At 40.4% G+C, this 17,271-nt stretch overlaps 1 pseudogene; it reads right to left on the reverse strand.

The window, feature by feature from the left end:
* Window positions 1–498: 498 nt before the first annotated feature.
* Window positions 499–3,587, reverse strand: LOC132529326 (ribitol-5-phosphate xylosyltransferase 1-like; annotated as a pseudogene).
* Window positions 3,588–17,271: the final 13,684 nt, after the last annotated feature.

Raw genomic sequence — 17,271 nt, forward strand, 5'->3', positions numbered from 1 at the left:
AACTCTTTGATTATGCCATATATTCATTTGTGTCCAGGGACCCTTAGTAGAGTTCTTATGAAATTTTCACAAGTGCATTTTAACGTAGGTATTAACCCTTTGCTTATTTAATTACTATAAATATTATTTTGTCCTTTGTATTTCTTTCCATTAAAAAAAATTTTAGCATAAATTTTGAATTTTTAATGATAAAATGATTGGTCCTGTCATTTGTAGTTTCTTCTACTGCTTCAAAACTTAGAAAATTATGTCAAACTTAATGTCAACCTCATGTGGCTGTAGTGCATGGCGGGGAACTTAATGGTAGTGGGAGTTGAATAAGGAAATCAAGACAGAGAGAGCTAAGGTTATACAATAGTTTTTTTTTTTTTAAATTTTTATTGAAGTATAGTTGATTTACAGCATTGTGTTAGTTTCTGCTGTACAGCAAGGTGAAATCAGTTATACATAAACATATCCACTTTTAAAATTTGTAATTAATTAATTTTTGAATTACAGTTAACCTTTATTATTCTTTAAAAGTGAACTTCCCACAATATTAATAAATCTCATTTTTAGCTCTGCTTTGAAATATTGATACCAGTGAAGTAACCTTTTTCTTCTTTGAATCTTTTCTTGTAAAATTATAGTTTTCTCTTTTTCTAAAATAGGAAGTTCCTTCCAGTTCTTAATAAAGATAAAGGGAGCATTCATGGACTTGAGTAACTGCAGAGGAGCATTATGGTAAACAGATGAATTTCCACAGCTGCCAGCTGTCATTACGTCTTCTACCATGGGAACGGAGCCATAGGAGCAAGGCTCTTATATTCTGTAACACTCTCTGTTTACTCCTGCTGGGCGCAATGTGAGATCACTCTGAAGCAGAGCATCTTGCTAATTCTTAAGGCTTTCATTTGTTTCTTGAGGCTGCCACTGTTCTGTTGCTGAAACCCAACAAAGCTTATCATTTCCATCTTGTTTCAAAATTCATTAGTGCTTGTCTGGATGAATTTTCATAAATGGTTCCTACAATATTACACAAGTATGGCCCTTCATATGCAGCATTGACCAATTTGCCTCCACCACAGGAAAATTCCTGTATGTTGCTACTCCTAAAGGCCATTGAATAACATCCATGTTATTAATCCAGGGGCTGTCATATATTATGAAAAGTAGTTCCACAGAGCCTCCATTTCTTTTGAGAAATTGGTTTATCCATTCATTATTACAATGTTCATTTGCAACCAAAACAACAGCAAGATGCTGGAGTTTTTGAGTTTGCACTAAATTTTGTGCATAAAGTAACCACTGCGTGGCAAAAAAGACCTTTGCTTTTTCTCTTCCATTTAGAACGAGTACCACATTATTCTCATCAACAGAGAAGTACCCGGGGACCACAGCTGGACCAGTAATGAAGCTGTAATGTGTTCTTCCAACAACTAAATTTCCTTCTCTCCGCTGAGCATTCACATCAGTGGGCTCAAGTAAACCTTCAAAAATATGCTCCCAAATACAAACCAATGGCAGCTTTGCCCCCGATTTGTACATGGAAGTCTTTTTTCTCTTTTGTGGACTTATTTAATATCTGAAGTCTGTGTTTTTGCTCATTTTTTTCATCTTCTTCCCAAGGATTCCATTCTTCACTTCTCAAAGTAGATTGTCTTTTCCAGAAGTTTCCCAATTATTTCCTTCTCATCCAGAACCATTCAGTGATGACTAATAAGTAGAGGGCACATTCCTTATCACTGAACTTGCACATAGGTAAAGAAGGCTGGAAAAGATGCTCTGTGTTTTAAGAGCATCTTACGATGTTCTTAGATGTTTACGAACACCTTCCCATGTGCACATGCCATTGCTCATCTCATCATCATCATCACCTCAGTGCCCTTCCTGTGGCTTTGATGCTGGCCATTATCTTCTGGGCCAAGAAGTGCAGGTTACTTGGATTTGCCTTTATTTAACTATTTGTGATTGAACCTTCCTTCAGTTTTCATCTGGGGTTCAGCTGATTGAGGCTGGGATTGGCTGGGCTTGGTTTTAGTCTATGGCTTGGGTCCAAGTCTCCTCCATATTTTCTCATCCGCTATGGTCCAGCAGTTATTGGAGTAAAGGTTCTGAGCCCCACATCAGGCTTCCCAGCCTGGGGGTCTGGCAACGGGAGGAGGAATTCCCAGAGAATCAGACTTTGAAGGCTAGCAGGATTTGATTGAAGGACTTCAACAGGATTGCTAATATGTTGGAGGGTCTCCTACAGAGGTGGGGGGTGGCTGTGGCTCACCGCGGGGACAAGGACACTGGCAGCAGAAGTTCTGGGAAGTACTCCTTTGTGGGAACCCTCCCGGAGTCCGCCATTACATCCACTTTTTTAGATTCTTTTCCCATATAGGTCACTACAGAGAATTGAGTACAGTTCCCTGTGCTATACAGTAGGTACTTATTAGTTATCTAATAGTTATATTGTTAAATGGAGTGTGTGTGTGTGAGAAATGTTTTCCCAGAGAGGAATTATACTGTCCTTCCTGAGAAGTATTAATACTGTTGGCATGGCTGGTACCCACGACGCCCAACTGTGCAATAAGAATGAAGAAGGGACCGTGGCACTTTCTGAGAAAGTTAGCTTCATGGAGGTAGCCACCTAGTTTATTCACATTCAGAATAATTTTGTTTTGTTTTGGTTGCTTGAGATGAATGGTTGTAAATAGAAGTCTAACTAATGCATAGCTTTGGAAAGGAATGAAATCTCACAATGGTGCAACTGTTGCTAAATAACTTCCTGCATGTCTGCAAAGTGGCCAGTTTCAGAAGGATTGGGGAGATCTCATCTTGCAACATGTTATAACAAAGAAGGAGGGGTTAAGAAATCACACCTCCTCGTTGCTACATGACTGTACTTACAATAACCAAAGATTTTCTGGGATGTCCTTAATTCAGATAATCTTTTTGTTGATCTAAGGTGCATCCTACTTGTCCCATCACAGGTCCCAACTTCCATTCAAAAAGCAGAGTCACCATAGGAATTCGGCAGCAGATCCTGAGCTTTTCTCACCCCCACTCCTCTCTTCTAACCCATTTTGCTTATTTTCATTAACAGAACAGAACATAACACTTTTATGTGCCAATTCTCAGTCTCAGAAGCCCTAATGGTTCTTTTTTATACATTGCAACAAACCCAAACTTCTTTTGCCATCTTTAAAGACTCTGCCCTACTTAGGTAACTTTCCTTTTCCTGCTTCCTGGACACTCATCTTTTGTTCTAGTCAAGTACCTCTGGTCTCTTTTCCTTGCAGTTGCCCTGTTCATTCCCACCTGTTATCCCATTGCTTTCCTTCTGTGAATCTGTTCCGGCTGCTAGAACAGAATACGATAGACTGGGTGGCTTATTGACAACGGAAATTTATTTCTCACAGTTCTGGAGGCTGGGAAGTCCAAGATCAAGGCAGATTTGGTGTCTGGGGAGAGCCTGCTTCCTGATTCATAGATGTCCTCACATGGTGGAAGGGAAAGGGGGCTCTTTGGGATCACTTTATAAGGGCACTAATCCCGTTCTTGAGTGCTCCACCCTCATGGCCTAATCACCTCCCAAAGACCTCACCTCCAGATACGGTCATATTGGGGATTAGGTTTCAACATACGAATTTTGGGGGAACACAAACATTCAGTCTATAGCACTTTCTTTGTGTAATGCTTTCCTCCTGGAATGCTTTCCCTCCTTTCCTCGCTTAAAACTAGACTCACTTGTCAATCCCTAAATCAAGTCTGACATTAAACAAAACAAAGCACAGCATAGAGCTTACCCTCCCAGGGAAGTTTAGGTGCCATTGCATAGGTAAGTCTCTGGGCAGAATCTCATCCATCAAAGACTGCTCTAGCCTCTCTGAGATGGATTGGTGGTTCTCTTTTATGTGTCTACAGTTTTTTGTTGAGCAAGTGCACATCTGTTGGGCAGTATTCAGATTCTTAAAGGATCCTAGATAGGCCCCAACCCCCAAATGTGATCAGTATATTGGAGGTACTGGCTTTGGGTGCTCTGCCAGGAGGAAACAACTTTATTCTTTCTTACCACTGCCTTCAAATAAAACCTTGATATAAACTCCATTCCGAGCTCCTGGATGGTGGCTCAGGTTTTTGTTTTTCTGGACGTGGGGGATTAGAGCAGTTTCAGTTATTAAAAATTCTAGCCCAATCAAGACTTCAATCGCATGTCTATTAAAAGATTCTCCTTCCATGTCCTCCCAGAGTCTTGAAGTGGGAAGTGGGGGACGCAGTGTCTGCCTTTTCTTTCTTCCTCTTTCTGCCTCTTGCATCTACTTGCTAGATGCTCCAGGGTTAGGTAGCAAGGAGGCGCTAGAAGTTGAGGAACTTTTTTTTTAAATAAACCTAGTTGGTGTTAGTCTGCAAAAACCCTCTGCATAGTCGACATCCAAATACTGACCATTTATCAAATAGGGTGCTTTTGTTGGTTCTTTGGGGACACCCTGTTGGAGACCTCTGAGGTTGAAACATTTCCTGATGTGGGAGAGGTAGTCTCTTGCTGCCCTCTTGTGTCATGCCCTCAACCCTACTCCAGCAGTTCACACTGTGTAACCTTTTTGCTGAGGCAGTCTGGACCCTGGTGGGCAGTGTTCTTAGATGGGGTGCTTTTAAGGAGGCTCTAGCCTGGCTCTCCTCTGCAACATCCATTTAGCCCACAGGTTACCTGGCATGTTGCCTCTCTAAATCCTAGAAGTACAGTGTTCTCTCTTTGCTCTCCATCATAGATAGCTCCAGCCGTCCTCTCCCCTTTGGGCTTTACTAGGTGAGAATCAGGCACCAGTCTCTGTGTTCCCCAAATTCCAGGAAACACAGATCAAACCCTCTAGTGATAGGCAGAAAAATGCCCCCCACAGATGTGCCTGCCTTAAGCCCTGGAACCTGTGAATATGTTACCTCACATGACAAACTGTTGCTTTTCTGGAAGCTCCTCCTACGCGGTTTGGGAGGGCAGTGGTGTAATTTTCTACACCGTGGGACTAACAATCTTGTTGGCACTCTTTCTTGTATATAAGCTAGTGGTGGATGTCTTGGTGTGTCCAGCACATTATTTAAGCACCCTCACTCCCTCAGTCACAGTGTAGAGGCAGAAAATGTCCCATTTAATATTGTTGGACAAGTTTTGTAAATCTTTGTCCCTGGTTCTGTGTTTCAGTACAAGCACATATAGACCATTTCTAAGCATTTCCATTACTCATTAGCTACCTGAATTCCTCTGCTGGACTAGGACTCCTTGATGGAAATCCTGTTACTGAGTGTCCTCTGCATTTTGATGAACACATCCCTCATGTTGGGCTCTGTATATTTTTGCTCCTTTTTCTGGTCTGAAATTAATTTCTGCAACCAAGTCAGTTCCTTCACTTTCTCACTGTATTTTATGCAAATTGCCAGCAGGACATCATGCCTTATGTCGACGCCTTCCAGAGCATAGGTAGAACTTAAGGTTTAGGTGGGTTGGAGGGGCTCTAAAGATCAGCTCTTTCATTGCTTCTTTCCTCCCACTCCTGAATTTTGAATCATCTCTCCTCACTGTCATCCAGGATATACAAGTATGGGATCCGGGGGGGGGTCATACTAATTCCCGTGTTTATTTCATTATGGAGATTTTCTTTGAGCTCCTTGAAGGCAAGGACCAAATCTTATTACCATGGCAACACCAGCCCCAACTCAGATCCTGGAGCAAAGCAGGAAGTCAGTGAATGAATGAGTGAATGAACAAATATTATTGGGCCCAAAACTGGCTTCTCTGTGGCTTCTATAACATCTTCCTTGGGACGATTCAGAATGATTTATTAATTCTCTTCTTTGCAGAATGGCCTTTAACTGTATAAAGCTATTTTGTCCTAATTGAGTCTTTTCTTCTCCTATATTTTCAGTCCCGCATCAGGACTGTGTATTTCTACACATCAGTTACAACTCTTTCTACTTTAGTTTTCTGATAGCCTCTTAAGGAAGGTTCAGTTTTCTGGAATGAATTCAGCATGACGGTGGGCCGGAAGTGATTGTGTAACTATTGCAAAAGGCTGTGGTTTGAATCTTTCCAAAAGTCTTATCTGAGCAGCCCAGATGCAGCACTGTGTCAATAGTCACAGCTTCTCTGTTTCTCATTGTGTAGTCTGCAGATAGCCCTGCTGAGGGCTGAGGGTTTATATGGAAGGCGTCCTGGTGTGTTTTAAGTGTAACAGGATATCAAATGGAATTTTTCATGGTGTTTTGATATTTCATCTGAAGCCCCAGTGCTGAGAACAAAAAGTGATAATTATCCCTAGATTTCTGAATGGTGTACTAGCGCTGCCATATGCATGCAGAAATTGTGAAAAGACAGCAAAACTGGTATCAACCTTCCATCACATACTTCCAACTCATGCAGGAGAAAGGGTTTGATTAAAGACTCTCTGGGGTAGTGGACGGTACTGTGGCATTTCCCTTTCTCTTCTTATGAGGTGACCCTTGAGAGAATTGGGGGCTCCAGTGGTACCCTGGGATTGAAATAGAGCAGGGTGGAGAATTCATGGAGAAATGGATGTGTGTCTTTGGAATTTAGGGATATGAATGAGTGGGACCTGGTGCTTGCTTCCTGCCTGATGAGTCTGGAATGCGGGAGGCTGGTCAGAACAAACAGTGATCCCTAAATGAGTGAAGAGGGCAACAGTGAGCATGTCTGCACTACCAGAATTTCTAGGGGTGAGGACATGCGTCTTCCAGGAGTTACAGTGGAAGATAGCTGGCCTTGAACCAGGAGCATTGCTGGTGGGGTGAAGGGACCCCAGCAATAAGCTGCTCTATGATATATTTCTGAGTAGGAGCTGAGCAGTTTGCAAGAAACTTCTGGGAGAAGTGGGAGAGTGCATTTGCTTTGGAGGGGGCTTTTCAGCTGGCTAGTCCGCACAGTGGGCCTTTGAAAGCCCCACAAATGACCCCACTGGAGAGAGCCAGCAAATGGGCTCCTACCTCAAGACCAGGGTCTGCTGTGTTGTAACAGTACCAGCCATGAAAGAAACACTTGCTTCTTTTCCTCTAATCCCCCTGCCCCATGCTTTGACCCTGGAGAAGCCGGAAGCAGCAGTGGGGGGTGGGGGAAGGACAGTGAAGGAGATGGAGGAAGGATAGACAATACTTCCTTTCCGTGCTGTAGGCTGTAGTCACTATGCCTTAGGTTGGGGTGGAGCTGGGGTATGGTGATGGGGGACTCTGATTTGAGTATGTGATTGAAGTTTTAAACAGGACTTTTTAATGAGGTTTTTTTTTTGGTCTGTGAAAAGCGGCATGCGGGATCTTAGTTCCCAGACCGGGGATCAAACCCCAGCCAAGCAATGCAAGTACAGAGTCCTCACCACTGGACTGCCAGGGAATTCCCTAATGAGTTTTAATTCTTGAAAATAAGTTTAAAAATCTCGGGTAGACCTGAGATATTGCCCAGAGGTGGGGAAGGGTGATTTGACAGAACATGTTGGGAAGGAGTGATTAGAGAAAAATAAAACTATTATCTGGTGAACACCACCAACTTTAGCCTGTCTGGTAAACTGATTAAATAAACAGTAATTTTAGGAAAATTACAGGAAGGCCGGGCCTGAGGGATAGGTAGGTAACAGACTATTCTCTGGAACCTTGGTATTATGGACTCTTTGTTTTTCTGAAGTTTTTAATATTTCTGTTTAATATTTTAAAAGTTTTTATTTTGAAATGATGTTATAACGACAGAAAAGTCGCAAAAATAGTACAGAGTTCCTAAATACTCATTCCTCAGCTTCTGCTAATGTCAACATCTTATATTGATATAACCATAGTGTAATGATCAAAACCAGGAAATTAACATTGATACAATACTACTAACTAATCTATAGACATTATCTGAGTTTGCCAGGTTCCCCATGAATGTTCTTTTTCTGTCCAGAATCCAAATTGCGATCCCACATTACATTTACTATCCACAGTCTCCTCCTTAGTCTTTCTTTGTATCATTAAATTTTAAGATTGGAAAAGATATTAAAGGTCCCCTAGATGAATCACCCAGTATATTCTTGAATCCCCTCTATAAAAATCCCTGCTAATCAATTTTTTTGGTAAGAAGACACCTCTAGTGACAGTCTGTTTTAATGGAGCCCAGCTCTATAAGGAAGTTCATAACTGTGATTCTCTTTCTTAAAGCTTCCACTTATTGATTCTGGTCATTACCTGGTCCTTGCCTTTAAAATAATCCTTCTATCTGATGGCCTTCAAATATTTGAAGACCATTATATTTCTACTTGCCCTGAAGCCCCATCCCCCATTCCTGCCACCAAATCCTCTCATCTTTAGGCTGGCCATCTTCAGTTCCATTAACTGTTACTCATATGACATGGTTTTAATTTATCTCACACATGGATCACTCTATCCCAAACAAGCTCCAGTTGTATATACAGGTGTAGATGTGGGTCTCTCTATTTGTCTATGTGGTGCCTGAACAGAGAAAAATCACGTATCATTCTCCACATTCTGTGTCCTATCTCAGCAGGCCAAGATTACATTAACATTTGGTTTGTTTTTATAAAGATAAGCAGGCAGTAGTTAGACATGCTAATTAAATAGCCATTTTTAGTGAACTTCAGTGGGTGATCCAGACTCCTGTGTGAGTTGCTAAGACAAGTTTGGTATCTTTCTCAGAGATATCTTTGGGCATGGAAAGCTGGACAAGGTAAGAATGTTTTCAATACAAATTTGGATTGACAAGTTTCCAATTGAAAATCATGGTGCCTGGCTACAAGTTCCTGGTATATCTTCTCCAAAAAAAGAAAAGGCAATACATTTTCAAAAACTAGAATAAACTTTTAATGTATTGGCAGAATCTGGGAGAACTTTCATTTACTGAACAGCCAGTGGAAATGGATTGAGAAATGCAATGTGGCCGGAAATAGAGGAAGTATTTTTGTTTAAAAATAATAAGAGGTACAAACTATTATGTATAAAATAAGCTACAAGGATATATTGTATAACATGGGGAATATAGCCAGTATTTTATAACATTATAAATGGAATATAACCTTAAAAATTGTGAATCACTATACCATACACCTGTAATCATATAATATTGTACATCAACTATACTTCAGTAAAAAAAAAAAAATTAAAAAAATTCTCAAAGGACTATTTTTCAGTCTTCTACTGCCCGTACCCTGGTTCAAAATGCAGGGTATGTTTTGACCTTACCTGTACAGTGTGGGTATTGCTGGAGGAGAGGCCTGGAGTATTCCTCTCCTCACAGTTCCCATGGGTATCTCTCTTTCCTCATACTCTCATAGTCTGTAATTTCCAGAGATGAATGGCAGGAAAGCACGAAGGGATTGGGATTGGTGCATTTCATCTTGGAGATGAGCCCTAGTACGAGTTAAAGCTAGGACACTTTGCATCTGTTCAGAGAGTGAGAGAACCAACAGTGGAGATGCAGTAACACTAGATGAATTTCTGCTTGATCCTGGGAATTGGGCCAAGGAACTGTCAACAGCTTTCTCTCCAGAAGCGGATTTCAGAGTGGAGTTATACTAGCACCTAAGTGATGCGAAGGAGAAAAGCAGTCCCTGACATTCAGGAACTAGCCCTTGGTGTCATTATAAGCTGGCCTGCGCTCAGTTAAGTTTTGATGTGCTCTTGTTGGACATGAGTAGTTTCACAGGACATCAGCATCAGACAGGGCCACTCCATGACCAGGATGCTTCAAAGCCAAAACAAAGAGCACTTGGTAATTATGTCTGAACACAGACAACACATGAACATTGTCCAAGTCACAAAATACCAAGAAGCCTCTGCCAGCTAAAATGAGTAATGGCTGTTTCCTTGTCAATTATACCTTCCACCTTGCTCCATTCTGCCCTCCCTATAAATCAGACTTACTAAGATACACAGTGATAAAATTGTCCTGGCTTTCTGACACTGCCTAATTCGCCACATCACCCAATCAAAGCCCAAATCCAAAAATAAGTTCTTTCTACATCCTTGTACTGAATTGCCCTGTGGTTCCCCATGTCATAATTCTGTCTTACTACAACTGGTAATAAATCCAACTTGTTCAATGCAAAACTGATTGGCCTTTGGTTTGAGGGCGAAGGACAGAGAATGGGATGATACATACTGGGCAAATACCAATTAAGTGTTAATCTCTTTTCTTTCAAAGATAAGCAAACAATAAAATGAAACAAGACATGGGGTCTAGGGAAAAAACTACTGTTGAATAAAGAAAAAAGAACAGCATCCCTAGACTTGGTTGGGGCCCCTAGCTATACATTTCTATAACTTCCAGTTTTGTACTGTTCATCGTAGAATTCTGAGGAAACTAATATTTATTAGGAAAATTAAAATCCTAATTGGAAGTATTAAGGAGCCAAACTAATACTGTAGAAAATGGAAGTGGTAACATTGAGAGGAAACTTGAGAGGTTTTCCTAGACTGAAGAGAAGGATATTGGGAAAGCACATAGTAGACCTACAGTGATTCAATCCAAGAAGGATTTGTGTTCATAATGAAGAAACAAGAGCGCTTTTAATGGAAGCAGTGCTAGTTACTGCAGACTTGCTTGCTCAAAACGCATTCCAACCCTCTAGTAGTATGTAGAGCCAAGTCCCACTCTTCCCACAGTTGCCTGCAGTTTCGAATATGATTTCGGTTCTTCCAAGATGACTCACTCAAGTGAGACTGGATTTAGAAGTGAGTCATGTGGGAGAGGAGCAGGTAGGGAGGTCAGAGGCATCCAGTTTGCTGGTGCTGATTACGGCAGAGGCAACTCTGGAGGCAGCTTTCCAGTTCGGCGGTCAGCTTCCTGGTGGGGGCAGAGGCGGCAGAGTTTTGGAGCCAGCTGGTGTGGCAACAGCTCTTGTCTTGGCAGGAGCCTCCTGACTCTACACTGCCCTATGGGGGCCGGAGCAGCGGCTGTACTGGCAGCCCAGTTCTCAGACGTGCATCTGGGAGTCACTCACGGAAGGTCAGTCTAGAGCAGCACTATCCTATAGAAATGTGAGAACACACGTACATCGTTTAAACTTCTCTAGTAGCTGCAGTTGCAGTCCAAAGAAATAGGTGACATTAATTTTAATATTTTGTTTAACCCAATATATCAAAAAATAGTATAATTTCCACATGTAGTCAAGATATCACTTTTTTCGTACTGATGCGTATCTTACCTGAGACTAGCCACATTTCAAGTACTCAGCTGTCTGTGGCTCCTGTATTGGACAACACAGGTCTAGAGTCCTTTTTATTCCGTTTTCCTGCCAATTTAGTAAATAATTTAATACCTTGTAATAAATTTCTCTCTGCTTAAACTTGTGGGTTGTGTTTTCCACAGTTGAACACTGGCTGATATAGAAGCAATACCAGATAAATAAACATAAAAAGGACTCAATCTGTACCAGCAAAATGAATGAAAAGAAAACCATACTTAGACACACTGGTACAAATTCTTTGAACTGCAAAGATGAAAGAACCTCAGATGCATTCAGACAGCCTCCCTTGCCCCCTTGTAAATCTATTAAAGAAAAATATACAGATTGGCCTTAGCCTTCCTTCCTGCAAAGATAAATGGCAGAAGGAAATGGAATGATGACTATACATTTGGGGGATAGAAGGTATAGCTTGAGAATTTTATACTCAGCCAAGTTGTTTTTCAGGTGTAAACATAGCAGAATGACAGATGTGTAAGGGCTCATGAAACATACCACGCATAGAGCTCTCTTGAAAAAGTTATTCGCTGATGTTTTCTTTTCCATATCAACCTTCTCCTGTTTTGCTTCTGCCTCTTTTAGTTTCATAATTTCTTGTTATTTTTTTTTTCCTGGCTACTTAAAAATTAAAAAAATTACTTTTCTTGAGGATACTAAAATACATTTATTTAAAAAAAATTTAAAGTGTGTCATTTTAATTTTCTTTTAACAGCGATTTCATCCATTGATTGTAATGGAGTTGGTGTTCTTTCTTAACATTACTTTTCTTCCTGTGTTTTGGATTTCGGTTTGCAGGCCCTTCTTGAAAGGAAGATTTTATATCTTTATTATTCTCTCTGCCTATTTTCTCTCTCTGATCCCCTGCACCCCGACTCTTGTGGTTTTGAGGTTTGTCTCCACCTGGTCTGTGGGGTCCCCAGGTCTTATATTGGCTGCTTGGTGCTCCTGCCCCACAATGATGTTGGGGATGTCACAGATACAGTCACTGAGCCCATAGACAGCTTGGCTGGCAGCCAAGTGGAAAGGCTGAAGTGTGCCCTCCTAAGCTTGCAGCATCACAGATGCCGTGGTCAAGGTCGCAGGCAGCCGCTGCTTTCAGTTTCCTTTCTTGAGTTGGGGAGCCTCACTATAGGCCCTGGTCTCAGGCCAGGAGCCTGGCCTCCCAAGGGGTATTCCTATTCCTGTCGCTAGGGGTGATAGTCAGCCTGTATGCTCTGGGCGGGCCCAATTGTTTGTTTCCATCCAGAGTTTATTCTAGTGGTTGCCGCATCCATGTTCACTGTTTGGTGCCTGTGTTGTGCTAGTTATTAATATTATCAGTATCAACCTGACCTGTTAACCCCACAGAAGCTGAGTTTCTGGCCACCTGAGATTGCTTCTTGACCTGGAGCCCAGGAGGCCTGTAGCTTTCACTGCTACATCTAATGCTTTGTATTTCTGTTCCAGTTCTGGGCATTTGTTCATTTTGTTTTTTAAACAAATGTAAAATTTAAAGTTAAAAAAATAAATAAAAATTGAGGTATAATTGACACACAACATTATACAGTTGACCCTTGAACAACTCAGGGGTTAGGGGCGCTGACACTCTGCACAGTTAAAATTCTAAAAATCTGTGTATAACTTACCATCGGCCCTTGGTATCTGTGATTCCTCTACATCCTCAGTTTCCTGTATCCACGGTTCAGCATTGGCAGGTTCAACCAACTGTGGACGGTATAGTACTGTAGCATTTACTATTGAGAAAAAATCTGTGTACAAGTGGACCCATGTAGTTCAAATCCATGTTCAAGGGTCAACTGTATTAGTTTCAGGTGTTCAACATAATGATTTGATATTTGTGTATGTTGCAAAATGACCACCACAATGTCTAGTTAACATGGCTGTGACTTTTATTTTCTTCTGTATTTTATTTATTAAAAAAATATTTATTTATTTATTTGGCTGCACTGGGTCTTAGTCGTGACACGTGGGATCTAGTTCCCCGACCAGGGATCGAACCTGGGCCCCTTGCATTGGGAGTGTGAAGTCTTAGTCACTGGACCACCAGGGAAGTCCTCTTTTGTAGTTTATCTATCAATAAAGGAGCAGAAGAGAGGACCTCAAGATATATACTTACAATGTCATCTTGGCAAGAAGTTTCTTAAAGATGTGGTCTAGATGACCAAGACATATATCAAAGTGAAAGTCATAGTATTAAAGTATTGCAGTATTTTAGTTTTAAAGAGTTGGTGGAGAGTGCCAAAATTTACCAAATAAAGTCTAATTAATTGACTAATTGTAGACACAAAACAGAATGTGTTAACATTCTTTAAAGTGAATATATATAATTTTAAAATAATAATTTTCCTAAAATATAGTGTTATTATAATATGTGATATAATAATGGAGGTGAGTGAAAGGTAATAAATGCTATAAAATTAATAGACATTGTAAACAAACATTCATTTAGAAATGGGAAAAAAAGAAGAAACAATTTAAATATTTCATAGTTTAAAGTAGAGATTAAAAACTACAACTATAGACGATTTAGAAAATATGGGAAATGAGAACATCATAAGGAATGAGGCCAAAATTGTGTTCAGCAAATTGGTATTCTTAAGGGAGTTCATTATTCAACAAGCAAGCATTCAACCTAAGAAAAACAAACTGAACCAACTTAAGGAAAGCAGTGGTAAGAATGAAATATTAAGTAAACTATTAACAGAAATCTCTGACTTAGAAAACAGAAAAACTGTAGAATTAATACATTAATTTAAGAGCCAATTCACTGAAAAACCAATATCTTTGTCAAGAAAACCTTGGGAAAATAGAGACGGAAAGAGAAAAAAAATTTTTGAAGAGAAATAAGATAAAATTATAGGCATAGAAGTGGTTAAACTTTTATATTAAAAAGTTCTCTTCTGTAAGAAGAATTACTGAAGTTTATATGAATGGAACAATAGGAAGGCTGGGACTTGTTTTAAAATACAGTGCTTTGGGCTTCCCTGGTGGTGCAGTGGTTGAGAGTCCGCCTGCCGATGCCGGGGACACAGGTTCGTGCCCCTGTCTGGGAAGATCCCACATGCCGGGGAGGGGCTGGGCCCGTGAGCCATGACCGCTGAGCCTGCGCGTCCGGAGCCTGTGCTCCGCAACGGGAGAGACCACAACAGTGAGTGGCCCGCGTATGGAAAAACAAAACAAAAAAAATTTACAGTGCTTCTTGGCTATGAGATGAGTAAGGTCTGAGGATCTAATGTATAACATGGTGGCTATGGTTGTTAATACTGTATTGTGTTATTGAAATTTGCTAAGATTTTAGATCTTAAATGTTCTCACCAAGAAAAAAAAAGATAAATATGTGATAAGATGGATGTGTTAATTAACAAAATTGGGGGAATCCTTTCACAATGTGTACGCCTATCAAACTATCATTATGTATACTTTAGATATCTTACATTTTTATTTGTTAATTATGCCTCAGTAAAGCTGAAAAAAATATAGGGCTCCATTTATAAAAGGTGATTGAGGAATAAATGAAAGAATATTGGCAAAAATGTTGATTACTTTTAAGCTGGGTAGTGTATATGTGGAGATCCATTACATATTCTCTCTCATTTTATGTGTGCATAAAAATTTCTGCAGTTAAAAGTTGAAAAATTTAAAAGAGAATGTCATGTTTGACTCTATGGTAATACATTTAGAAATCTTCCTAATGAAGTAGATGGTTTTCTGAGAAAACACATTACTAAAACTGACTCAAGAAGTATAAAATCTGAAAGAAAAGCAACCCTGGAAGAACTTATAAAAGAATTACCTCCAAAAGAGATTCTGAGATCTGTTAATGTTATTAGTGCATTTCTCCAAGAAACACCAAATTCTTATGCTCTGTAAATTATGTCGAAATAAATGATACCATCAAATTCATTCTATAAAGTTAGCGTAACCTTACCACTAGGACCTGATAAATGAACAACAAAAATATGAAACTAGAACAGTTTTATGTGCAAGTATTTATGGGAAATTTCTAAATGAAATGAAAAAGAAATTAAACTCAGTTGCATTCAGCTGATCAATCTCCACTTAAGCAATTCATCAGATTAAGAAAAGTTCATCATTTCCTCTGTAAAACATACTGACTGATGACCACAGAAGGACGAACGCTCAAGATCAGTTTGCTCTGGTGTGTTCTTGCAGTTTTGTTCAGATAATAACATGTTTCCAAACCAGTTTATGTCAGTTTTATTTGTTTCGGTATTTATGCAATCTAATTAAGCATTTGTGTATACTGATAAAATATGATTGTGGAAAAAAGAATTGTTCCTCTGAAAGCTAAATTGAATATATTGGGAGAACTCGACACAAGTGAGGCAGTAAAAAAGGATGAGACAAGTGTAAAATTTGGGAAAAATTGCTCTCCTCTCTGCTGTCTTTGCTGTGAGCTTTATCCTAAACGTATTCCCCAAGCTGGTTGACAGTAGCTTCTGAGGTTATGTGCTTCATTGTTCTTGTTTAGGAATAGGAGTGTCTTTGTGTCAGTATTTAAAGCACCTTATTAGACCGATTTGGGTCACATGCCCACCCTGGACCAATCGTAGGGCACGGCTTATGCTGATTGACTTGGTCAAGGTCTATACCACAGCTGGGGTTGGGGGTGGAGCCAGCTTTTCTGGACCCACTTGTATCCCCTGAAGAGCACTGGAGGCTACTGGGAAGGGGGTAAGTGTGGATACTGGGGAGATAATCAACAAATATCTTTTATATTAATGCAAATTATGTCATCAACATAGTCAATTAAAAAAAAAATGGTAATTGTAATGGAGTAAAAGACATTCTTTATAAAAATATTTGGCAGATTAAAGAGTAAAACACTAATATCCCCAAAGAAAAATGGGCAAAGTTCATAAACAGAACTGGCCAATAAGTATGTGGAAGGTACGTAATTTCAATAGTAATCAAAGAAATGAAAATAAAAGCTATTATGTCATACCACTTTTTGCTTAATCAGCTGACTGAGTATTATGCAAGGAGCAGGGTTGTCCCAAATAACCCTGTGTGCTTACCTGGTGTTGTAGACAGAATTACACCCCCAACAAGATTCACAGGTTGAAGCTCTAACCCTCCATGTGACTGATTTGGAGATAAGCCCTTTAAGGAGATAATTAAGATTAAATGAGGTCATAAGTGAGAGGCCCTAACAATAAGATTGGTCCTTATAGGAAGAGGAGGAGATACCAGGAGCACATGTGCTCAAAGAAAGCCCATGCGAGGACACAGTGATGAGAAGGAAGCCGAGGAGAGAGGCCTCAGGAGAAATGAAATCTGCCAACACCTTGATCTTGGACTTCCAGCCTGCAGAATTGTGAGAAATACATTTCTGTTGTTTAAACCACTCCATACTGTGGCAGCCCTAGTGGACTATTAAGTTGCCTGGGCCAGAGACTAACAGGGCTCAGGGCCTTGCTCTTCCCCCAGCTGGAGGGGCAATCCCCAAGGTCACCTTCTTGAGGAACTTAGGCTTCCTCCCCCTACCAAGGGAGGGACTGAACTGAAACATCCTTGGGGCTCCAGGGTCTCCAGGTGCTGGGTAGCTGGCGTTCCAAGACAATTCCTGTAAATAGCTGGCATCCCCAAACCAGATTGCTTGGCATGCTGGTAAGGCTGCCCTCTCATGCTTGTCATATAAGAAAGAATAGGGTCCAGCAGACCCTGGCATGCCTCTTCATGGGCTGAGAATAGGTCCAGCAGACCCTGGCATGCCTCTTCATGGGCTGATGGAGTGACCGTGGGTCCTTGTCATGCTGACCCTGGCCTCGAAAGCTTCTTTATCCAATTAAGCTTATTCCTTAGCCCATGTCATGGGATGTTGTGAAATTTCACCCAAACCCTAGTGCATTACATGGGGAGACCCAGAAGAGAACATATGACACAAAAGAGAGATTTAAGAAATGATATACTCCTTGGTGATGAGGTACAGGTAATGGACATTCTCATCTTGTCTGTTAGCCTAAGACTATTTTACAACCCTTTGCAGAACCAATTTGTGATGTGTTTAAAGAGTCCTCAGTATATCAATTTTTAAAAATTATGGGAATAT

The sequence above is a fragment of the Lagenorhynchus albirostris genome, chromosome 11, assembly GCF_949774975.1.
Source record: "Lagenorhynchus albirostris chromosome 11, mLagAlb1.1, whole genome shotgun sequence".
In the NCBI taxonomy this organism is placed as follows: Eukaryota; Metazoa; Chordata; class Mammalia; order Artiodactyla; family Delphinidae; genus Lagenorhynchus; species Lagenorhynchus albirostris.